Here is a 26,945-nt window from a genome sequence, read left to right as displayed (position 1 = left end):
AACACATGTTAGCATAAGATACCAGAGAGGAACACGACCACCAAGTAAAGCCCCAAAGACTTTGCATTGTATTATTCCATAAAATATTACAAGAGCTTCAAGAGCTAGTACACGATCAAATGATCGGATGGATTAGACTAACATCAACCTCTAATTTTAGATAAATTCTCCAACGACTAGTTCTCTTGATCCCCGTCAAAGTAATCTTGACCATTCAAAACAATTTAATTATCTTTTATTCTCGTTCATCAAAATGATTTATTTTTCGAGGAATTTCAAATTTTTCATTTAATTCCTTTTTAATTAAATCAAAAATAATAATTTTGAGTTAATTACCTTAAAAATTTGACTTTAATGTAACTACCAAGGTCCAAGGGTCCAATATTTCTTAAAATTTTCAATATTCCCTTGGCCAAGGAACTTTAAAAATTTATTTTTTTAAGACCTGCGAATTTTTCCTTTGGAGAATTTAAATTTACCTAGGACATAAAACTAATTAAATTTCTAGCTTAGGATTTTTAATTTAATTTGGCTAGAAAGCTTAGTTAATTGACTCAAATTTGACTCTAATTAATTAAATTTTTGGCTTAGGATTTTTTTAATTTAGTTTTGCCAGAAAATTGAATTAATTGACACATGAAGGGATTAATAATTTTTCCAACCCTCAAATAATTTAGCCATGGTGTCTAAATATGAGGGACCATGCACTAAAATATTTTTTACATGAATATTTTACATTTTAATACATGAAGGGGTGAAACTCGTTCGTTGTAGACCCTCAACATTTACCCATTTCTGCAACATAAAATATAATCTAGTAGACCAAGTGACTTGTAATAAAATAATTTACTCAATTAGCTAAAATTATTCCCAAGTCACTTTTACAAAGACTCTATCTAAAACATTAGGACTCGCCTAAGATCTTGAAGACAAAATCCACCGTAGCTTTGGGGTGAGGGTGGAGGGAAAAACTCTGTCGATCATTTGTGTCTAGAGATAGATGAATGAGTGAGACAAAAAACCTCCTAGAATGGAAATTGTCACCAAAACAATAGTTTTACCTAGGTTGTTACATACAAATGTGGTCATACTAGGATTATTTACATTATACATATGCAAAATGTCTTGACATATTTACAAAACTGCCAACTGATGATGAAATATGAAAGGTGCGAACACTTGAACATGATAGATTCCTTTTTCGATAAAAGGGGTGTACTACTATGGGGTCGTTGACATAGAGTGGTCAACGTTTGGTTCTACTTGGGGACACTTTGCTTCAACAAAGAAATGTGAGAATCCAGAATCTGCATCCAAGCAACACACAAGATTACATAAGTAGCGTCCATCCAAAAATCATCATATAACATTAAAGACATGAAAATAGAAGCTCTTCTACCATTAACTATTCTGCTAACATTAAATGTAAATACAATCTAACTAGCAAATGAAATGATGAAATAACAAGATGTAGGGTTAGAGATACAATACATAGAATGCCCTGTGGCATCAAATGTGTTCAATAAAGTGCTTCTTGAGCATTTTCCTACTTTTTAGAAAATTTGTGGGTTGTTTGTCAGATGTGCCATATGATATCTTAATCATTTTAGGACTCTTACTTATCCCGATGTTATGATGTATAAGTATATCAGATTTATCGACCTCTTTCTTTTCTTTGTGTTGGGCTATGTTGTTGATCATGCGGAACATTTTGCTTGATCTTGTATAATTTTCAGATGAAAATATTGAAGTATCCAAGATATTCGTGACATGCCTCTCTTCATTATGCATATGTTCTGTCAAGGGTGCCTGATTTCTTTCAGTTTCCCTTTTATCCATATCGCCTTCAACTAAACACTTTTCAATGGAAAAAAATGTCCTCTTCATAATAGGGTGGAGCTTGATTCAGCGAAGATGGAGGCTCATGAGTTGTTGAATGTCCTTTATTATCTTACGTGGGTTGGAACTTCTGTATATGTGATCCTTCCATCCTATCCAACTTATTCTTAGAAGAATTCATTTGATTTGAATACTTATCCTCTATGGCACTGACTTCCTTGGCATGATTTGATTCCATAGATTTTATTAATTTTACTTTATTTTCCTCCATGGCCAATAATATGTTTTGAAGAGATCTTTGATTAGATTCGATGCCCTTTATCATCACGTTATGATTAAATTGAATAACACTCATTTATTTCTCATGATTTTCTTCCATGGTGATCAAATTATTCTCCATGGTGGCTCTTTTATTGTAGTAATTAAATTCCATAATCGTCATTTCCTCAACATGTTTTTCTTCTATAGCCAACAAATTGCTCTGCATAGAACCCATTTCCCTGGCATGATTTGTTGTTAATATAGCTTCTACGAAACTCATTTCTTTGGCGTGCTCAACTATTAATTTTGCTTGATTAAGTTCCATATTCTTGATGAGTTGAGACTGGTTAACCTCCATACTCTCAAGTTTTTGTGCTTGATTTATTTGCATATCCTTAACCATATGAGTTAACTCCTCGATGAAATTATTTTTAGCTTCTTTAGTCTCCTTTACTTTAGCTATCACTTTTACCTTTCTCTTATCCCCATATTTATTTTCAAAGGCATATATGTTTGATTGAAGAGAATAAAAAGTGTTATCGAGAAACTCAGTGAACCAATCCAAAGCATCATCAGCTAAGGTGAGAATGAAAAACTACATATTCACATCTTCATAGTCGGTATACGGGCAACACTTGTTTATGCAAAGATTGATATTATGAATGTGAGTCTGGACAATAATAGCTTTGTTTCCTCTAAAAGGGGGCACCTCATTAATGGTCTCGCTGACTAAAGGCTAGAAATCATGTGGAGCTCCCTAAAAGTTAGTAAAATCACAAGGAGCAAACAATTCCATGATGAATTGCTTAAAGGGAAAGGAGGGGCCAAATGGATGCTAGAGAGAGATATCCTTGCTCAATAAAATCAATTTATCCACAAGAAGCGAGCTTCTAGGAGAAATTCCTGTAAGAAGTGAAAGAAATGGAGTCACCACTTAAACATGAATCTAGCTCCAAGATTCGAAAGGAAAAAACTGAAATGTTGTTCTAAGAGAAGCAGATGGATATCAAGGAGGGTTTCTTCTCTCAGAAATAATAGATGAATAGGTGGAGTCACCACCCAAACTGGAAACCAACTAAAATATCTAGGTGCTAAAGGTACTGATAGAGAAGATAAAGGGATTAGTGAGAGGAAAACGATAAGGTGATGAAAATATGAAGAGATGAAATGGAACCAGAAAATCTTGTGCCGGATGATGGGATAATAAATTATAGAAAATATTAGATGATTAGAAAAATTCCATGAGGACCAAGGACAAAAAAACTATATCCCTGGAAACGACACCAAAAAATGTTGTTGTTTTTAGCTAAAATGAAAGATAGAAAGATGAACGATGAAGAGGAAAGATGAATTTCGTAAATCCAAGGGCCTATAAATTAGTCCCCAACTATGGTGCCAAAAAATATTATCGCACAAAATATCTAGGCACCATGACAACGACTCAGATCGGGGGTTGTCACCCTGATCTCCAATCTCTCCATTTAAGTTTTCTCCCTTCAGGAGACTAAGGGGGGTGGACCCTACGAAAATGGAATATAGGAGGACTAGTTTAGAACCAACCAGTCTGGGAGACACAATTGAGTGACCAAATACTTATTTAGATCTAGCAAGACTTAAATGATTCGATTTAGAAAATTGATACCAGTGCCTTGTGGAGTCAACAATCTTGCTAAAAAATTTCGTACCAAGTATAAGATGGACAACTGCTTCTGAGGAAAATGTTATTATGATGGAAAGATATGCAAGATGCGATTAGAAAAGGGATGAGTGAGTAGTCTTGAGGTAAGAACGTTTAAGACTCAAGTACCTAGTATTGATTAACTTTATGACAACAGTACTTAATGAAATAAAGAGACAATATTATACAAGACAAAGTGCCAAATATCTCAAGTGCCAATAGCATACAAAAGATAACCAAGATAACCACAAGATATATTTTCTTAAAGAAATATCACTAATATGCCAAAAATTTGTAATAACCACACGCCAATAATGATATTAATTTCAAGAAAGAGAACTAGAGAATTTATCCAAGTTAAGCTTTAATGACAATTCTTCAATATGATTAGCAATGCTCCCCTTAGACAATTAGGATTCTTCCAAGATAATTCCAATGATAATTAAATTCAAACCATTCAATTATCTTCAGATTACTGAGTATTATGCAAATTGAGTAAATCACCTTCAATTCTACTTAGCTCAAAGAGAATTATAAATGCAATTACCATTCACAATTCAAGGCACGAGAAATGCTTTAGAAAGATAAATATCTACTATTCCCAAGTTAAATTCTCTTTAGGGAAGCGAGCTTATATATATGATTTTGAAGTAAGTAATCAAAAGAAAACAGACACTTAGACTCGAAATCCAAAATCCAAAAACTACTAAAATTTGCTGATGTAATTTATGCAAACAACCTCCCTTACAAATGAAACAAAAGCACTTATTTTCATAGATGATATCTATGACAATAGTAACTTTTTCAGAGACAATAAGAGCACAATTGTTTTTTTATTTATAAAAACAAAGAAATGCTTACTGGAAACAAATATATCAGTCCTTTGAAAACTTGTGGGAGTCACCTTCACAATGATTTTAGAGCACTTAATTTTCAGAAATTGTTTTTTAGGACAACAGTAAGAAAAAATTTATGACAACAACATCAAAATATTATGACAACAGAAATATGACAATGAAAATAGTAACCTACCAACGCTATGTTTATGCCAAAAATTTACCGAAAATTTTTCAAACTTGCCCACATGAATTATCAAAAGTATTCAACCTGTTATGATGTAATTTCCATAATTATATCAGATCTGATATACTTATTACAACCATCAATTAAAATATGAAATAGGCATAATGATGGATGCCCAAGTCATGAAATTAATTTTTTAATGTATTATAAAACTTAGGAATCGATTTTAGGCTAACGCACATTAAATTTTGCCACTCTTATATTTCAGACTTTAGAAACAAAATTATTTAGAGATAATAGTCACCCAAAAATGTAGATCTAGGGCAAATTTTTTATACCCATAAACATAAGTTACTTATTAATGTATTTAGCAATTTTTCCAGTTAATTTCAAACCACTTATCTGTGTTTTCACCACTATTAGAAAGGTATATGACTGTTGTGGAAAACAATGAGGAAAAAGAGTGTTTGGAGATCAAATCCTTAGGCCCTAGGGCTTGAAGATCACTTGCCCAAGTTGCCAAAAAAATTCAATACTTAAAACAAAAATTTTTACCAATTTTTTTGCAAAAAACCACCAATGATCAGCGCCAAAAATTTTAAATATTCAGTGCAGAAATGGAGCAAGGGGAATCTAGGCCCAATAGGGCTAGTGTTGGGCTAGGAGAAAGAAAATTTGGGCTTAGGAGCACCAAAACTTGAAACGCTTGTTCTGAAAAAAGATATTTTTCTTCGGATCTTCAGATTTGTTACGAAATATTCAATGGCTGGCCCTGCAAAAAAATTGGAAACTAGATCTTACCCTCTAGCACCTAGATATATCTTAAAAGCCAAAAATTTCCCCAAATAACCTCAGATCTGAAGCCTTTAATGAAATATATTATCGTTTTTCCCCACAAACAAACATTTGAGGCTAGATCTTGCTCTCTTGGGTGTGGATCTTGCTCAGATATGAATATCTCCTTGGCTGATTTCTGAGATCTATTCATGCAAACAATATTTGATCCCAGATCTTGCCCTCCAAGGTCTAGATCTAGCTCATATTTGAAGATTTCCTTGGTTTATTTCTCAGATCTATTACTACACAAGTGAAAAGAGAAAAACCGAATACCCAATATGTACAAAAATAGAGAAAATTCCAAAAAATCAAGTGTTAAAATTCAATATTATGTTACAAAATTTCATATCTACATAAGTAAATAACAAATCTATACAAATAATTTACAGATATATACAAATAATTTACATATCTATTAGATCTGAGGAGTATGAGTCCAACTCCACTCCGAGATCTGTAGATCTAAGGCTCTTTCTAGCCAAATCTAGCTATTTAGCACAATCTTTTGAAGATGAATCATTTTTAAAAATTTAGGTACTAACCCAGAAATCCCTGCAAAATATATTTCATTAGATAATATCAGATTTTTACTCCGGAAGGTTGTCCAGACCTTAAGTTTCGAGAGTCGGCTGGTCCAACCGAGGTTTTCCCCAAATGCCAAAAATCTTTGAATAAAGATGACTTCTGCACACTTAAAATATAAGCAGTCAAATTAATCGAGGTATAAAATAATGATTAAATATTCAAAGACTGGAGATACCTACCAATCAAATAAAAATCTTATTTCTATCTTAAAACCCAACAATTTATGGAAGATACACATGCAATAAATTAATCTATAAGAGCTATTAACCAATAAATTATAAATAAGATCAGCAAAAAATTAAACACACGTTACCATAAGATACCAGAGAGGAACATTTCCATCAAGTAAAACCACAAAGACTTTGCGTTGTATTATTCCATAATATCTTACACGAGCTTCAAGAGCTAGTACACGATCAAAAGATCAAATGGATTAGACTGACACCGACCTCTAATTTATAGATAAATTCTCCAAAGGCTAGTTCGCTTCATCCTCGTCAAAGTAATCTCGACCATTGAAAAAGATCTAATTATCCTTTAATCTCCTCTGTCAAACTTTTTTAATTATTCAGGAATTTCGAATTTTTCATTTAATTCCTTTTTAATTAACTCAAAAATAGTAACTTTGAGTTAATTACATCCAAAAATTGACTTTGACTTAACTATCAAGGTCCAAGGGTCCAAGATTTCTTAAAATTTTCAATATTCCCTTGGCATGGGACCTTTAAAAAAAAAAAATTTAAGACCCACAAATTTTTCCTTTGGAGAATTTAAATTTACCTAGGACATAAAATTAATTAAATTTCTGGCTTAGGATTTTTTTTATTTATTTTTTCCAGAAAATTTAATTAGTTGACATATGAGGGGATTAATAATTTTTCCAACCCTCAAATAATTTAGTCATGGTGTCTAAATATGAAGGACCATGCACTAAAATATTTTTTACATGAAGAGTTTACATTTTAATACATGAATAGGGAAAACCCATTCATTATAGATCCTCAACATTTACCCATTTCTGTGACACAAGATATAATCTAGTAGACCAAGTGACGTGTAATAAATTTTTTATCCAATTAGCTAAAATTATTACCAAGTCACTTTTATAAAGACTCAATCTAAAACACTAGGACTCACCTAAGATCTTGATGACAAAATACACCCTAGCTTTGGGATGAGGGTGGAGGGAAAAACTTTGCCGATCATTTATGTCTAGAGACACGGATGAATGAGTGAGACAAAAAAACTCCTAGAATGGAAATCATCACCGAAACAATAGGTTTACCTAGGCTATTACATACAAACGTGGTCATACTAGGATTATTTACATTATACATATGCATAATGGGTTGACATCTTTACAAAACTGCTGACTCATGATCAAATATGAAAGGTGCGAACACTCGAACACGATAGATCCATTTTGTGAAAAAAGGGGTGTACTGTTATGGGATCGTTGACACAAAGTGGTTAACAATCCGTAAATAAAGATGTTATGAAACCAGCTCAAGAAAAGATAGAAAAGATAGATCAACGCCTTAGAATTTATCCTCTTCGAGGGGGCAACCTCCTTTACATTACATAAATGAACAATTCTTCGATGATACAAATGACAAAACCTCCTTTCTATATATAGGAGTCTAAGGAGTCGCAATATAATCCAGCCGACCTAACAATAATAATATAAAGCCACAAAAATAACAATAGAGGGATTCTATGGGGCACAGAAATAACAATATGGGGGTAATAGGGGCACAACAATATAAATAAGGGGTATAACTACAATAGTAATGGGGTAATCACTAGTATTATAGGGACCCAACATGCCCCTCTCCTTCAAAAAAGTGTTGTCCTCAACGCCTGAGTAGTTCTGGATACTTCTGCATAAAATTCTCATCCTCCCATGTGGAATCTTCAGTGGATAAGTTCTTCCACTTGATAAGATACTCTGAAATTGATCGATTTCGTAGCTGTCGAGTTCTTGTTTCTGTGACTGCTTCCGGTTCCAATATAATTTTTCCTTCCTCGTCAAGTTCTGGCAATATTGTTTGAATTGGGAGCTTGTCACCTATAACCTTCTTTAAACATGAAACATGGAAAACTGGGTGCAATCGAGAAGCTGCAGGAAGCTCCAATTTGTATGCCATAGTACCAATCTTTTGCAACACCTTGTACGGACCATAATACTTTGGTGATAATTTATTATCCTTCTTAGCTTGCTTTAGGGACATTTGCTTATATGGTTGTAGTCATAGGAATACCCAATCACCTACATCAAAAATTCTTTCACTGCGATGTTGATCTGCCTGTTGTTTCATTCTATTTTGTGCCAACATGAGGTTATCCTTTAAGAGTTGGAGGACTTGTTGTTGATGTTCGATGTGATGTTCCACTGCCTGAACCTTAGAATTTTCTCTTAAATATGATGTGATGGATGGTGGTTGATACCCATAAAGTGCCATAAATGGGGTCATTTTTGTTGCTGTATGGAAGGAAGTGTTATACCACCATTCAGCCAGAGGCAACCATTTGACCCATTGTGTCTGTTTATCAGATACAAAGCAACGAAGATATCCTTCCAAACATTTGTTTACTATCTCAGTTTTCCCATTAGATTGAGGATGATAAGATGAGCTATGAGCTAACTGAGTACCAAGACAAGAAAATAATTCTGTCCAAAAATTTCCAGTGAAAATGGGATCTCTGTCACTTACAATAATCTTTGGGTTTCCATGTAGCTTTTGAACTGTTTCCATAAATGCAGTAGAAACTGTACTGGCTTTAAATGGATGTGATAATGCACAAAAGTGTGCATACTTGGTAAGTCTGTCAACTACCACCATGATGACACTCTTTCCCTCAGACTTGGGTAAACCTGTGATAAAATCCATTGAAACCTCCTCCCAACGTTGGCTTGGAATGGATAAAGGTTGTAATAGACCCGGTGTCTTAATTGTTTCAACTTTATTTTGCTGGAAAACCAAACATTCCGCCACAAACTTTTGAATATCTGATTTAAGGCCATCCCAAAAAAATTCCTTCTTAACCCTGTGGTAAGTTTTTAAAAATCCTGAGTGCCCTCCTAAGGGAGAAGTGTGCAATTCCATAAGAATCTTTTGTTTTAGCTGGGAATTCTTACAGAGGTATAAGCGATCTTTGTACCATAACGAATCATTTTGCCAGCTAAATGTATCAGAAGTACTGGAATCTTGTTGTATCTTTCGAATAAGTGCCCACACTTCTTCGTCGTTCTTCCATTCCTCCCTTGCTTCATTTATCCAATCTGGTTGGATAATAGAAATGGCACACAACAATGCTTCCACATCCTCATCCTTTCTTGAGAGTGCATCTGCCACCACATTTTGCTTCCCTTTTTTGTAGATGATTTCAAAGTCATAACCCAACATCTTTGTGACCCACTTTTGTTGCTCTTCAGAGGATAATCTTTGTTCTAAAAAGTATTTAAGGCTATCATGATCCGTTTTTACCTTGAAGTGTCTTCCCATTAGGTAGGGTCGCCATTTCTTAAGTGCATGGAGTATTGCCAACATTTCCTTCTCATAAATAGCTTTGCTTAAAAACTTTCCCTTGATTGGACGACTTTCAAAAGCAATGGGTCTTTCATCTTGCATTAGAACATCACCAATTCCATTTCCTGAAGCATCACATTCCACAATAAAGGTTTTTGTGAAGTCCGGCGTAGCTAAGACCGGTGCTTGGCACATTGCCTCTTTAAGATGTTCAAAGGCCTTTGTTGCTTCTGGAGTCCATGAAAATGAATCTTTCTTCAATAATGTTGTTAGAGGTGCTGCTATTCTCCCATAATTCTTAACAAACTTGCGATAATACCCTGTCAACCCAAGAAATCCTCGCAGATGCTTTATGGATGTGGGGATTTTCCATTCCTTAATGGCTTTAATTTTGCTAGGGTCTACCTTAACTCCTTCATGAGATACAATATGACCCAAATATTCCACCTCCTGGACTCCAAAGAAACATTTGGATCTTTTTGCATATAATTGTTTCTCCTCCAATAGTTGTAGCACCTTGTCAACATGTTCAACATGATCCTTCCAAGACTTGCTGTAGATTAGTATATCATCAAAAAATACTAACACAAATTTTCTAAGGAATGGTTTGAAAATTGAATTCATCAAACCTTGAAATGTTGAAGGTGCATTGGTAAGGCCAAAAGGCATGACCAAAAATTCATAATGACCCTCATGAGTTCTAAATGCCGTTTTCGGAATGTCTTCAATCTTCATTCTGATTTGATGATATCCCGAACGAAGATCCAACTTGGTGAAGTAAATTGATCCATGCAATTCATCCAATAATTCATCAATAACAGGAATGGGGAACTTATCTTTAATAGTGAGCTTGTTGAGCTCCCTATAATCCGGACACATGCGCCATGATCCATCCTTCTTGTGCACCAATACTACTGGAGCTGAGAAAGAACTTTGACTTGGTTGAATTATACCAGCCTCTAGCATTTCTGCAACCATACGTTCAATTTCACTTTTTTGGGCATAGGGATATCTGTACGGCCTGATGTTTGGAGGAACACTTCCTGGAATCAGATGAATAGCATGATCATGATCACGCATAGGTGGGAGACCTTTGGGAGTCTCAAATACCTTGGAATGATTGTCCAGGACATTTTGGAGATCTGGAGAAATAGATGATTCCAATGTGGAAACATCTAGCGAACATAATTGTGCAATTACACCTCTTTGCTCCTTTTTAAGAAGCTTAGTCATGCCATTAGAGCTGATTATCTTTCTTGGTTTCCCTGCAATACCCCTTAATTCAACTTCCTTTCCTTCCGTAGAAAATTTGATGAAAAGTTCTTGAAAATTAAAAGCTATTGTACCCAAGGATTGTAGCCATTGGACTCCTAGTACAACATCAGCACCTCCCATTGGAATGGAAAGCATTGGGCTAGTCAATACATATTCTCCCATGGATAGCTTGATATTATGGCACTTTCCAGAGCAATTTATTGTTCCTCCATTTGCAATCATCACTTGACACTCTGGTGCTGGATATAGGAAGCAATTCAATTCTTTTGCTACCCTACAATGAATAAAATTGTGGGTGCTTCCTGAATCAATCAACACTATTACCTTTTTCTTCTTGATTTGTCCTTCTATCTTGATGGTTTGAGGAGTGGTAATTCCCGCCAATGCATTACAAGATATGGTCGGATTTATTTGTTCTTCATCTAGGCTTTGTTCCTGGAGTATATCTTCTTCTTTTGACCTTTCTTGCTCCTTTTCTTCTTCCTCTTCACAATCTATGTAGAATAATTTCTTCTCAGCACACTTATGACCTTTAGTGTATTTGCTATCACAACTGTAACAAAGCCCTTTTGCTCTTTTTTCTTCCAATTGTTGTGGTGTCAACCTTATAGGTTGTGGAAGACTAGGGGCAACAACACTTCCGTCTTTATAGTTGTGAGTGGTATGCTTCCTGGTTGCCATAATTTTGCTTTCCATTTTTCTTGCTAACCTGAATGCCTTCTCTAATGAATCAGGTTCCCAAAGGCGAACATCATGTTGGATATTATCCTTTAAAGACCCTATGAACACATCAATCCTATGCTCCTCTGGAATATCTTTTACCCTTATGTTCAATTTTTGGAACTCCTCAATGTGCTCCATTACTGAACCCTTTTGTTTGAGACTTATCAATTGGCTAAAAAAAGTGTTGCTTTTTGTATCTTCATAATGTGCTATCAATTCTTCCGTAAAAATTGCCCAAGTGATAAATTGTTTACGAGAGCAAAGCCATTGATACCATACAAACTGATTTGGTTCCAAATATACAGTTGCCATACGTACCTTTTGTGCGTTTTGCACATTATTGAGATCGAAGAATTGCTCCATCTGTAATATCCATGTGGCGGGATCCTTGCCATCAAAATTCCTCATATCAATTTTTGGAATATGGTGATTCTTCGATCCAACATTAGCGTCTATGGAATCATGATTAACATTTCTTTTGTTCTCATCATGAGTTTCCTTTACTACCTTTTCACCATTAGTGACCCTTTCTTGTAGCAACTTCTTCAATTCTTCCATGTCTGTCTTCAAATCTATCTTCAAGTCTGCCATCGAATCCTCCATCTTAGCTTCCATGCCCTTTATCTTAGATTCCACGCCATTTATCTTAGATTCCACGCCACTTATCTTAGCTTCTGTTAGCTTTTGTGAGCGTGACATTTGTTGCACTTGTTCTTGTAATTTTGATATATCATGTAGCATTTCTTCCTCTTCTTCATGAGTCATGCTAGAGCTTTCAGGTTCCTTACTAGGTGTTTGCATTTTCTTTCCTCGGGGCATCAGTTACTGATAATAATGCTTTACTATGCCCTTTGAATTCCGTTAAACCAAGCTTACACAAAAATTAAAAAAAAACTACACACCTTTTTTCACTTTATAGAAGCCTGATATTGAATCTGATGTATCTCTGTAATTTCGGATCATCCAGTTCTGGAATTGCTACCTGTAGTAGCCTTCTATGTCCTCTTTCCAATGCCACAAGTCTGAGCCAAATTGGATTCTCCAAGGAAGAGTTATGTGAAATCTCCCACAATGACTTGCTTTTAGACTGGTTCAGTAGAGCGAACTTGTACGATGTGCCACGAGTCACTATTTCAACCTTTGAATCTGAAACACACACACAGGAAACTACAGTCCGTCCTCTTTCTGTACCTTCTTACGAAATTTCAATCAGATCCCCAGAGAGAAAGTTATGACGATTTTCCCCAGGTCACCTGTTTTGAATGTAATTCAGGAGTCTGCAAAAAGACCAACTTCCTCAGATCATATCTCCGCAAATATCGCGCTAAAAGCTCTGAAATTCGGACCCAAGGTTCAGTGCGATTTCTTCTCAAATGGGTTTTTTTTGCGACTTCTGAAACGTCACAGAAAAACAGTTATAGCGAAAATGCCACGATGACCTGTTTGGAGCAGCGAAACCCTAGAATCCAAAGCTCTGATACCAAATGTTATGAAACCAGCTCAAGAAAAGATAGAAAAGATAGATCAACGCCTTAGAATTTAGCCTCTTCGAGGGGGCAACCTCCTTTACATTACATAAATGAACAATTCTTCGATGATACAAATGACAAAACCTTCTTTCTATATATAAGAGTCTAAGGAGTCGCAATATAATCCAGCCGACCTAACAATAATAAAATAAAGCCACAAAAATAACAATAGAGGGATTCTATGGGGCACAGAAATAACAATATGGGGGTAATAGGGGCACAACAATATAAATAAGGGGTATAACTACAATAGTAATGGGGTAATCACTAGTATTATAGGGACCCAACAAAAGAAAAGGGACCCATTCCCACAGTATCGTAAATTTGAAGAAAGGTGTGATGAAGGTTGCAGAGCCATCATGTAACAGGCGAGCATGAGCACAAAGTTTAAAATTTTTGCAATGAATTAGGAGCACCAATGGTTTCAAAAGTCAAAGGTACATGATGAAAGTGATATGGGTTAGCCTTTTAAATTTTCTTGGATGAATGATTGTACAGATTTTAAAAAGGGTTTCATATTTTATTGAAAGCTCTTTAAATTCCTTTCAAAATTTTCAAAAGGGATTATTAAAAGATTTTATAAGAGGCCTTATGATTTGTTTCAAAAATATTTTTATTTAAAGATTAAAAGGCTTTGTTATAAAAATGTTTTATAATAGACCTTATGATTTTTTAAAAGAAAAGGGTTTTTTAGATAAGGATTAAAATGGTTTGTCAAATGGTTTGTAGAAACATTGCCTTTGTGAGAAATCTTTAGAATTATTTCATTGCTTTTGTGAGAGGATGAAGTAAAGTGTTTGTGTCCCACTACCCATTTGGATAAAGATTGTATTGAAGGCGAATCATGTCACTTTGAGCCACAATGACAACCATTGTTGATTTTCAGAGTCAGAAGTTGACATCAGAGAAGTCCTTATTGAAGAAACCAATGTTATGGTGAATCCAACAATTCAATTTGTTGATGTTCATTTTGATGAAGACTAGTTGACTCATGATGAATGGTTGTAGATGATGCAACAAAAACATGATATCGACATGATGCTATTTGTGAGATAAGCCCACTTGAGTCTGAAAACCAAGTGGAATACAACCTATTTAGATCACCACATGTTAGTAAATAAGTTGAAGAGATAAAGACAATAGTAGAGGCAGAGAAGGAAGCGCAATAGGGGAAATATCTCATTACAAAGAAAATAGAACATAACCAATATGGTTCTGCAAATATTTTTAAACTTACCATTTATTTCCAATGTGTACGTAAACAGGACGATTATGAATAAGAGTTAAATTTCCTTCAATCATGGCTTGCAACACCATGTCTAGATGAGGTCTACGTAGAGTTTGCAGCAATGAACCTTGATCATAACTTTGATGATGAAAACATTAATGAAATTTTTAGGTATTAGAGTAATGAAGAGATGAATTTTTGTTATAAACTTATGTTGCAGCAAATTGATGATGAAAAGCACACTATAGAAGATAAGATGTTGGAGAAGTCCACATACAAGTTGATTTTTGAAGAAGTCTTCGACATGCTTAGACAACCTAGAACAATAGAAGAGTTGCATTAGAAAATAAATAAACTAAAGTTTAAAGGACACAACAAAAATAAAAAGTTGAAACAATTTAGAGGCTATATGATCTGAAAGAATAGAAAGACAAAGGAAAATCCAAATGACCTCAATTTTTTAAATTGTAAGCCTAGCTGAGACTTAGACTAGTAAGTATCTTAATTAAATTTGTATGTAGTTATAATTAAGGGGTAGTGTTGGAGAATCTAATTCCAACCACGTGCTACATGTCACATATTTCCATCCAAGTGTGCCAGTTCAATTTCAGTTTGTCTAGCTTAGTTCAGTCTCGCTATCGTTATTTATTGTTGATGTCTCCAATGTAATCTTATTTAACTGATTCATAATATTGAGAAGAGAAATCTATGCTCTACATTTATTTTCATTCTTTGTCAATTTAGTGTAAGCCTCAATGACTATTGAGCTATGATATGCTTCCTTAGATTGTGATAACCATCGAATCTATAATTCTAACTTTCCTAAGCCTATCCTCTAGTGGTTTGAGTATATCCATAAACACTATTTAATGCGGTGTCACAACCACATGTAAACATTTGTTGGTCTCATTATCATACTTTTTTGGACATAGTGGGTTTGAGTGGAGGTTCCTAGACTAGAACAAAAATAATTTCTAGCATCCACAAAAACCTTTACAAATTCACCCACCATCTCATCTAGATCCAAGAGTGAATCCACATCTGCCCCCAAATTAGGATTCCCCTAGATTTTCACCTACACCACTGTTCTTCATTTCCTAGTCTATAGTAGAATCGAGGAGCACTAAGGGTGGGTGAATACCACGACCTATTAACTGGATGTGGTAAGCAAGGTATATATTAGTTTTTTCTACTCCCCATTGGTTCCCTATTGTATGGCCAGTAGAGTCTAGGATTTAAAAGAATGGCACATGGTGTTACTAGTTATCACCCCAGACTGTGTCAATATTACTGCTCTTTCTAGATTATTTGTTCCAAGTACTCTATCATACATGTAATATTAAGCTTATGTAACCTAGTAAATCAAAGGTTGGGAGTCTGAATAAGCTTCATAATAGTACATTATTACTTCATTTTAGGGACCACCACCTCGTATTTTCAATGTGAATTCTAAAATTCATTGTGCAGAGATTCATTGTGCAGAGGTCCTTGTGCGGAGGACCTCCACATAATGACCTTCTGCACAGTGGCAAGATTTAACGATTCTCCATTTTTCTAAAGGGCGACTTATGGTACATTAAGCTTATTAGGTGTATATTAATTTAATATATATAACATTATCTCTCGTAGCATTATAGTCAAAGCATACTTCCTAATATATTATATGATATATTATTAGTTCCTATGATTACAAGATTAATATGCATAGTTGGTTCCTATAATTATAAGATTAATATGCATAGTTGGTGTGGATTTGATTTCATGGAAAAAATTGGTAGACCTGTGCGGAAAGCTCCGCAAACATATTTTTATTATAACAAATCAATACAATGACTATATCTTGCTTTATAACCACTCACCCAATTGACATATGAAAATTGACATTGACAGGTGGACATTAATACCAATGTTTCTTGAAATGGATATTAAAAAATTGAAAGGGTGATGCAAAAATGCAATTCAAGGAACCCAATAATTAATGGTTTATGTGCTAAGAATTAAGCCAACATATTCAACTGCTACAATGACATATTAGGTATAGAGATAGATAGGAACTTATTTCATAAAGAATGCTTCTTCCCCACTACATGTAGGACCCACATCTCTCAATAACAACCTCGAATGTCAATGACTAACCGAAAGGCATTATTGAGTGCGGATATAGTTGTGCAGAGGAAGGTGTTTGGAGGTAGCTATTTGGAGAAAGCGTGTGCCGAATAAAATGCTTATGCAAAGAGCTTTCGCGAAGCTTTTTGCAAATAGAATCAATTATGAAGTGGTAAAACAAGAACTATACTACATCACAACAATCTTTTTTTTTATCATATTAATATGATTATGTTTTATTCTATTTTTAAAACTTTATAATACTCATAACTTTTGAAACCAAAAACTAGAATATACTCATATTTCAAATAAATAAATTTTAAAAAATAAATTACTTTTTTATGAGAGATTTTTCCGCGTAAATCACATGAAATTCCATTTGTGGATGTGTTTCGAACCCACCAGTGTCCTAACGATGAACCACACTGGTGGGTTCAAATGCATAGACAAATGAAATTTCATGTGGCCGAAAAATCTCTCATAAAAGCCTCAATTCAACAAATTACTTTTTATTTAATACTCATAACTTTTGAAACAAAAAATAAAATATACTCATACCTTAAGTAAATAAATTTTAAAAAATAAATTACTTTTTATTTATTTTACAATATAATATATATTAAAAATTATTCCACCATCACCTTTAAATAAATAATCTAATATGAAAAATTCCTCCACCATAACCTTTAAATAAATAATGCCATATATATGGTAAGATTTATCATATTTGAAAAATTCTTCACCATAACTTCCTATATAGGTTACTTGTTAAAAAAATACTTTATTTTTTATTAATTTAACCCATTTAAGTCACTCCTAATTTGATGATTTAATGTCTTTTTTAATTTAAATGGTTGGATGGATAATACAAACTATATTTTGTAAAATAATTATATGAAGTATAAATAATAATTATCTTGAAGATAAATTTAGCTAATTGTTTCTGAAAGTAAACTAAAATTCTCTAATTTATGATCTTATTCTATTAACTAATAATTTCCACCACGAAACCTTAAAAACTATTATTAATTATGTTTTCATAGTTTTTCTTATAAATATTTATTTAAAAAATATCAATCATTTTAATATGTATTTAAAATTTATTTATTATAACTTACTAAAAATAAAATACAAAGTTTTTCAACTATATGTTTAGAACTATTTATGTAGTTTATCAGGACAAGATGTACAATCATCATAACAATAGATTAAATAATAAATTAGCCTATATATTAAATTATAATATTTTTGTAGTATCTATATTAAATTATAATATTTATATATTTATTCATATAAATATTTATTTATTTAATCAAAAACTATTTATTTATTTATTTAACCTAAATTAAATAAAATTTTTAATCAAATCTATATAAATGTATTTCTTTATTTAGCTAAAAATCATAGTATATGTTTATTTATTTAGTCTAAACATGTTAAGTAAAATATTTAATCAAAATTTAAATAAATATAAAAAGAAAGCAACATTGATAAAACAAAATATTTATTTACTCAAAACTATGTATTTAATTATTCAAAACTATGTATTTATTTATATTTTCTATTTAATTAGTCCAAACATATTTATTTATTTACTGAAATCTTAAATTAAATAAATGAATAAAATATATTTAATTTACTTATTTAAAAAAATTAGATAATTATTTAGTTAAGTAGTCAATTATAATTATTTATATATTTAATTAAAAAACTTTTCTATTAGTATTTAGTCAAAATTAATGGTTAAAATCCAATGGTCAAAAACTTCTTTCTCTTCTCTATTAATATTACTATTTAATCTGTTGTCATGATTACACTAAATAGTTCGAAAGCTGTCGAACAAAAACTTTCTATGTGATAAGTACCTAAAAATGTCTCAACATTCATAAATATCCCAACATTCATGATATAGATCATAGAAACTTAAATTCAAAAATGAAATACAAACTCAACTTTTAATTATTATATAATAAATTTATAAATACACTAATTTAATCTAAAATTGAATTATTTCTCTAACGTTTCGTCTCATCTTTCTTCATATCAACATTTTCAACTTTTATTTTTCCTGTTATCAAATAGTCTCATGCATCTTATATGCTATGATCAACACCCTAAATAATTTTTTATATCCAAGTATAAACGACACATGGGATTATGAATAAACATGGTTTAACTACCTGATATTTGAGAATTGACTAGTTGACCCTGTTAGACTCAAATGGTAAATTGCCCTCTTTGAACACGCATTTCTATTTAAGCGGTGAAATCACCTTCGGAGCTATGGCGATTTAGGGCATCTCCAGTGTCAATACCCACGGAATTTACCTTATTAATCCTAACTTCAAAAAAATTAAGGCTGGAACATCTTATTTGAGTCATTTTTTAAGTCAACTCAAACAAAAAAAAGCATTTCCTTGAAAATCATATAACGTTAAGTCTTGCACAACATAATTAAACAAGAGGAACTGCAAGGCAGCTAGTTCCTGCCTAGGGTTGGACGAAAAATATTACAACTAGACCTAGCAAGACGATTAGGAGTTTCTTAGTAGACTGGGCAGGAGGAATTTATAGCTCATATATATGTTCATGTTGCTTGCTCTATTGCTCTTTTGGAGCTTAGCATTTGTAAAACACAGAGCTTACGCATTTGCCTCCAGTAAGGGCCATATGGAGCAGAGCCGACGTCCGAATAATTATACAACAAGTAATTACCTGCAATTGATGGAGGTCTGCTGGCAAAAAGCAGATCACGAGTCTTCATAAACTCCCTTGCCATATCATGAGAAGAGATGACTAAGACGAGCTTGGAGCCGAAGTAGAGAGAATGAGGGGCCCGAATTTCACGAATTTCTTGCGTTCTTTGTTAGCTTTACGATTTGCCCCTTTGTGTTTTCAACTTAAAATTGTTTGGCTTTATCTGTCCCTGCTGGTACTTTCTGCAAGCCCAAAACTTCAACAGATGTTGCAGCATCGCCTGAATTGGCACAATAGGCTTGTGGATGACCTTTTCCAGTTGTGGTTGTAACGGTTGGTTTTTTAGTGAAATTTATATGCTTCTAAATTGGTTCTAAGGATACACGAGACAGAGAAACAAGCAGTGGCTTGCGAATGAAGAGAAAGATCCCCATGTCTACAACCGAGGCAACACAAAACCATATAATGATCAGTCGCTGAAGCTTGTTGCTGAATATTGTGTTAGTGGTATATGCTTCTGAGCTGAGATTTGTCAGCTTGTGAAGGATTTCGTGGCACTGAACTCTGTAGTTACCCCGTTGACATCTCCAATCAAAGAGAATGATGTGATTAATGCTGAATCTGATCATTCTGCCAATGGTAGTCTAAGCCCCACTGCAAATTTACCATTGTTGAGAGATGTTCCTTGGTTTGAAAGACAGGATCTTGATTAAAAAATTGAATCTTTGTTGTCTCAAATATGATTTCTCAAACCTTAAAGAAAATATTGCAGACAAAGAGTTCAAGCGGAAAACCTTACTGGAGCTTGTTGACTATGTTCAGTATGGAGCAGGCACACTCACAGAAAGAGTTCAGGGGGAGATTGCCAAATGTTTGCTTCAAATCTTTTTCATTCCTTGCCTCCAGCTTGCCATGAAAGTACAGGATTGGACAAATTTGACCGGGAAGAAGAAGATCCCTGTATGGATCCTGCATGGCCACATTTGCAGATAGTGTATGAACTCTTGCTGCGATATATAATTTCTACAGATACAGATCCCAGATTAGCCAAGAGGTATATAGACTGCTTCTTTGTACAACAATTGCTCAACCTATTTGATTCTGAAGACCCTAGAGAGAGAGAGTATGCAAAAATTATATTGCATCACATTTATGGAAAATATATGATGCATCGACCATTTATAGCAATTAACAACATATTCTATCAATTTATTTATGAAACTAAGAGACACAATGGCATTAGTGAGCTGTTGGAAATTCTGGGTAGCATAATAAATGGTTTTGCATCACCTCTAAAAGAGGAACATAAACTCTTTTTAAGCAGAGCTCTTTTGCGTCTGCATAGCCTAAATGCCTTGCTCTCTATCATCAACAACTATCACACTGTATCACTCAGTTTGTGGAAAATGATTTCACATTAGTGGATACTGTTATTAGGGGTCTACTAAGGTATTGGCCTGTCACAAACAGCCAAAAGGAAGTTTTGTTCCTGGGACAACGGGAGGAAGTTCTGGAAATAGCGCAATCTTCTGAATTCCAGTGTTTCATGGTACCTCTGTTTCGGCACATAGGCCGCTGCCTCAATTGCTCACATTTCCAGGTTTGTAATTGAATTTATGTAGGTTGTTTTATTTTTACATATGTACGTGTTATTGCTTGGTATTATGTAACTTATGATTGATATTGTGGATTGATAAGAAACATTGCAAAATTGATATTTCTCATTTTTTAATTGATATTGTGGGTTGATAAGAAATAGTGACAAATTGAGATTTCTCATTTTTAAATGGTTCTTAATGTTATGCCACCGCTCTCTTTTCACTTGACAAAGCCGATTGCAAATATATAAATATAATTGTGATTCCTCCGATTGCAAATGTATAAATAAATTGTTATTTCTAGATTATAATGACATTTAATCTTTTTTTTTTTTTTTTTCCCGTGGAAAAAGTCGTAATTTCTATTAGATCAAAGAAATTACATTCTGTAGATGTCTAAGCATATGCATAATGAGGCTGACTGCCTCTCGGACAGTAGCAAAATAAACTCAGTTTGTTTCAACCATGTACAAGTAGCACAAAAGAAAACCTGTTTTTGCCTCCACGCAGGGAGTTTACTGGTCTCATATAGATATTGTATCATAAAAACAGAGATAAACATGTAAATGTGCTCCACGCAGGGAGACTTTAGTATAAAACTGGAAAATTTACTAAGAACCCCAGGCCTGTAGCAACCTGAAAAAGTGTCTATAATGAAAACTATCAGATGTTTACAGCAGCTGCATCACCGCTGCCTTGTAGAAGAAAAACCCCCGTGGGTCAAAAACCAAATACAAAAAACAATGTGGATAGGATGGGACCGTCTTCATAGCTGTATCTCCCTTTGTGCGTGTAGATCTACAAAAGGCCTGTGATAGTGTCGATGGAAAGTTCCATCCACTTCTTCCTGTATTAACCAGTCTTCTTCTTGCCTTTGCGCTGCCTGCTTGGATAGGAGGTCCGCCCTTGTGTTGCGCTCCCTGTAAATATGATAACAATCAAATTTTTCAAAAGCTGCTATAAGCCTGTGTGTCTCATCCAGAATATGTCTCAAAGAAAAAACAGTGCAGATAGATTTTCTGTTGAGCCAGTTGCAGACAAGTTTTGAGTCTCCAAACAGTTGAAGTTTTGTGCAGCGTTTTCCAAGTGCAAAGTGGATGAGGTGTTTGGCAGTGGAAAGCTCGGCATAATTATTTGTGCCCCTTCCCAGGTATATTTGTAATTTGAAGCAGTGATCTTCCCTAAGGAAGAGGAGGGCTCCTCCCCCACAGCCATCCGCTTGTGCTGAGCCATCAAAATAGGCCCAGGGGTAAGATTTGTCGATGTGTTCCGGGGAAATGGATCGAGGAGGGGCCTGTGGGGGGTCATCAGGGAGGAGTGCGAAGTCTGCGAGGATGTGTGTTCTGATGGATGGCCAGGATGGAATTTTTTGGTCAAAAATTGCTCGATTCCTCGCCGTCCAGATAGCCCAGCACATGAGGAGGGGGATGTTCCTATCTTTGCCCGAGTGATTCTCCAGCCAATTCAGCCAGGCTTCAATGATTGACTGCCCTTGCCATTGTTTGAGGGAGGGGGAATGAGAAGAAAGGAGGGACCATTGTTCAATGACTACAGGGCAGGACAGAAAAAGGTGTTCAGTGTCTTCCTCATTGCACCTACATAAATGGCACCAGAAAGGCCCATGGAAGGATCGTTTTTTCAAATTTGAGCCTGTGGGAATTTTGTTGAAAAGGATGGCCCACATAAGCATACGCGATCTGGGAGCTGCTTTGAGATGCCATATAGCTTTCCACCACTGCTGAGCATTTTCTGGCTGAAATTGTTGCATGAGCTTTTGGTAACCTTCCTTAGGAGTGTATGAACCATTTTTTGCAAGTGCCCAAACTATCTCATCTTCTTCTTCCGTTATCCTGATGTGTGCTTGTGTGAGGGCTTCTGTGTAGATCTCCCATTCATGCCGCCACTGTTCCGGAATGTGGAGATCTAGTGCTGTCTTCCAGGCCTGTTGGAGAAAAGTGGAGTTTTCTAGGTCTGCAATATGTGCTATATGAGAGACACCTTGGTCCATAAGATAAGCCGTTAGCTGTGCTGGAAGTCGATGGGCATTGCCACATCCTATCCAGGGGTCTACACCTATACGGACTGCGTTCCCCTGATGTATTCTCCAAGTTAGACCCTCCCGGATGAGGGGGAGGGAAGTGAGAACCGCTTTCCATATGTTTGAGTGTCTTCCGCTTCCCCTGTGTTCCCTGCGAATCCAGCTGAAGATGCTTTCCGGGGCAATATATTTTTCCACTACTACTGTTTTCCAGAGGCTATGGGATGAGATTAGTTGCCATCCTAGCTTTGCTGCCAGAGCTTTTGCGAAAAAATCCAGTCTTTTTATGCCCCACCCTCCCCATTTCTTGGGCCTTGCTATGGTGTCCCATTTTACCCAGGCAAAGAGGTTCCCCTGTTTGTTCCCCTTCCATAGGAATCTGCAGCATATCTTTTGGAGTCTGGTTAAGATTCCTCTTGGTATCCAAGCCAATGACATCCAGTATACAGGGGTTGCTTCCAGCACAGCTTTTATAAGGGTGAGTCTCCCAGCCCTGGTGAGATATCTGTTATACCACACATTTAATCTCTTCTCCACCTTTGCAATAAGCCATATCCAGTCAGCAATTTTGTATCCCCCGTGTTTCACTCGAAAGCCAAGATATTTCAGCCCTTCCTCCATCGGGTGTAATTGGAAAGGGAACCGGTTTTTTATGTAGATGACCTCATGATGCGAGCAACCAGTTGTTGTGAGGGTGGATTTATGAACATTTATAATCATTCCTGTAGCCTTCTGGAATAGGTCAAAAACAAGTTGTAAGGCTGAGGTGTCGGCCAAACTTCCATTTAAGAAGATGAGCACATCATCCACGAACAGGAGGTGAGTGAGAGAGCAGTTTTTCGTGATTTTTATCCCTTTGATCCTGCCCCTCCTGTGTTCTGACGCTATCAGTCTGCTAAGCCCTTCCATGATGAGGAGGAACAGTAAAGGGGATAGGGGGCATCCCTGCCGAAGACCTCTTTCGGCAGAGAAGAAAGGGGTGGGGGAACCATTAAGAAGGACACTGTACGGCACATCAGAAATACAGCTCATAATCCTCTTGATGAACATATAGGGAAAACCCAGATGGGTGAGAAGCATTCGGATGTAAAGCAGGTTTGCCCTATCGAAAGCTTTTGAGAGATCTACCTTAAGGATCATTCCTTTCAAATGCTTGCTCTGCATAGAGTGGAGAAGTTCTTGTGCAGTACCAATAGCTTCATGGATCTGACGGCGATGGAGGAAAGCAAATTGTTCAGGGGATATATGGGCTGAAAGGATGGGCTTGAGCCTGTTCGCAAGGATTTTGGCCATGATCTTATATAGGCAATTGCAGAGCGAGATTGGCCTAAAATCATTGAAAGAAACTGGCTTATCGGATTTGGGGATGAGGGCGATGAAGGTGGCTTTGATGGCCGAGGGGATTTTTCCTGAGAGGCTGCAATGATTGATCACTTTAAGGAGGTCCTGGCCCAGAAGCTCGAAGAAGGCTAGATAGAATTCGATGGACCAGCCATAAGGTCCCGGGCTTTTGTCTCTTTGGAAACCCCGAATGGTAGCTTCCAGCTCTCCCAATGTAATGTCTTTAGTGAGCTCAGCTGCTTCCTCGTCATCCACAAACCTGGGGAAGAGTTCAGCCACTCTCATGATCTCTAGCAGACTTGCTTCTCTCGGGGCCCTGTATATGTTCCTGAAGTGTGAGGAGGCTAGGAAGGCAAGTTCTCTGGAGGTGTGGACCTGTTGGCCCTGTTCATTTTGCAGCTCCCAGATAGTGTTGATCGCTTTCCGTCCATTTGCAAACCGGTGGAAAAACTTTGTGTTCTCGTCCCCTTCCTTGAGCCAGATGGCTCTGCTTCTTAATCTCCAGCTTGCCTCTCGGTCTCTGAGAACTTGTGTTCTCTGATTGATAAGGCCTTCATACATGGCTTTCTGTTCCGGGGAGATGTAGGTTCCCTCCGAATGGGATTCTAGGTCTGCAATTGCTTGCTCTGCTTGGGAGATCGTTAGGTCATCCTGTTGCCTTTTCTTGTGAGCCCATTCTCTGGATAGCACCTTGATTTCAGAGAGGTTCCTTACAAAGCAAGTAGCTGGGTCTTCTGCCTCGGGGATCGGATGTGATTTCCAGTAGTCTGATATTAGTTTAATATAGGAGGAGTCCCGGAGCCAAGTGGAATTGAACTTGAAAGGGGCCTTGTGTTTCTGTTGCCTTGCTCCAACTTCGAGAAATATAGGTCTGTGATCCGATATCCCTCCACTGCCAACCCATTGCCTGGATCTGGGGTGATTACTATGGAAAGCCTCCTTGATAATAAAGCGGTCCAGCCTCCTGGCTAGGCTTTGTTCACCAGTTCGATTGTTCTTCCATGTGTGCTGTATCTTAGCCGAGGGGATATCGATCCAGTGATGATCCTCAAGCAGCTGCTCGAAGAAATCAGAAAGCGGGTCGATCTGCGCCATATGTCCCCAGGATTCTGAGAAGCCCATAGAGAAGTTCAAATCTCCTCCTATAATTGTATTCTCGGCTAGGAGGAGAGGGGAGCTGAGAAGCTTTCGCCAGAAGAGATCCCTGTTGAGGCAAGGCCCATAGACATTTATGATTCTTAGATCCTCCTCCAGGTCCTTGGAGTATATGTCCGCACCCAAGAAGCCTCCTCCACCCCAGATATTCTTCAGATTGATGGAGCAGTTCTTGAAACCAATGGCTATACCCCAAGAGTGTCCTGAGACATCTATGGCGTGGAAAGACCATCCTGGCATCCAAGAGCCGAGGATGGAGGTGGCGACATTTAATCTTATTAATGACGAATTAAAAAGATAATGGTGAGACTTAATTATTTTAGACTTAAATCCCAGCTTGTATTGCTATTTCTATTAGGAGTTCCTGGAAGTGATAAGAGCACATGTTTATAGTGGGCTTACGACAGCTGCAAGTGGTGGCGCCATCACAGGTGTAAACAACCCGCTTAGCCCGCCAATGTGAGTCTTCCACGATAACGGATTACACATCGTATGCAAGACGTTGAACCGACGGCCTAGCAGGATCACATGAAAGGTACTGAAAATGAAACGTGGCATGCTCATAGAAAACGAAAATGAAACATGTTGCATGAAAATGAAACCTGTCTTCATGTTTCTGAAGAATACGACCATGTGGTAAGAGAAAATAAACACTGTAAAAACACCAGCTTATAAAAATCGCAACCGCAACAACAACGGTTGTTTCAGCTTGTCTGCCCTGACATTTTTGTGTCTGGATTTCCTGCATTACCAGGATTATTTCGTCGTTTTGTTTGTAGCATTCTCTGTATTAAGTCCGATTTATTACACAGATGCTGATGCAAATGTCAGGGATGTTGGGAATAGAAGGCCTGCTTGGCAAAGACGGCTATAGAATTGACGGTGAATGATGTGAACAGCAACGAGAATTTGTTGGACGGGACAAAACTGGTGCTTACTACAGTGGATTCTAGCTGCAATGCCTTCGTCGGAACTGTGGAAGGTTCACAACTGAACTTTAGTATTCTAGTACACACGCTGTTCTCAAATTTTTAGCATATCACATCTCTGGTTCAACAACCGAAGTGCATTGATGAAAATGAGGTATATTATATTGTTGTTTGAATATGTATTTTTTTTTTTTAAAGTCACAAGTTCAGAAGATAGACTTTCGCAGATGTTTACAATCTAGATGATTCTCAAAATTCTAAATCTTTCTATATTCTGACTATCTAGATATTCAATCCATTGTGCCTGGGGTCTATGAATGTCGAATTTGGCCAGGCAGTTCCTCTCGAATCTCATCAGTCTTCAGGTTGTAACGAGCGAGGTGAAGAAAAGGAGAAGATTGTCAAATTTATGGACGATCAGAAGATGCCTTCAAAGAAGAGGAAGCTAAATTACATGCAGTTGGAACAGACTGACAATGGAAGCACTTCGTCTATGGATGAGAACCCTTTCCATCAAGGGGAGTCGCCGAACAAGAGGCTTCAGGTCCAAAGCAAGGGCTTCGGCGAACAGAG

At 36.1% G+C, this 26,945-nt stretch overlaps 1 pseudogene; it reads left to right on the top strand.

Moving 5' to 3' along the window:
* Positions 1 to 19,989: 19,989 nt before the first annotated feature.
* On the top strand, positions 19,990 to 23,829 carry LOC149149799 (serine/threonine protein phosphatase 2A 57 kDa regulatory subunit B' beta isoform pseudogene; annotated as a pseudogene).
* Positions 23,830 to 26,945: the final 3,116 nt, after the last annotated feature.

Source organism: Pinus tabuliformis, chromosome 9 (genome assembly GCF_031772625.1).
Source record: "Pinus tabuliformis cultivar Carrire ecotype Pingquan chromosome 9, CPIR1, whole genome shotgun sequence".
In the NCBI taxonomy this organism is placed as follows: Eukaryota; Viridiplantae; Streptophyta; class Pinopsida; order Pinales; family Pinaceae; genus Pinus; species Pinus tabuliformis.
This window is presented reverse-complemented; position numbering and strand designations above follow the sequence as displayed.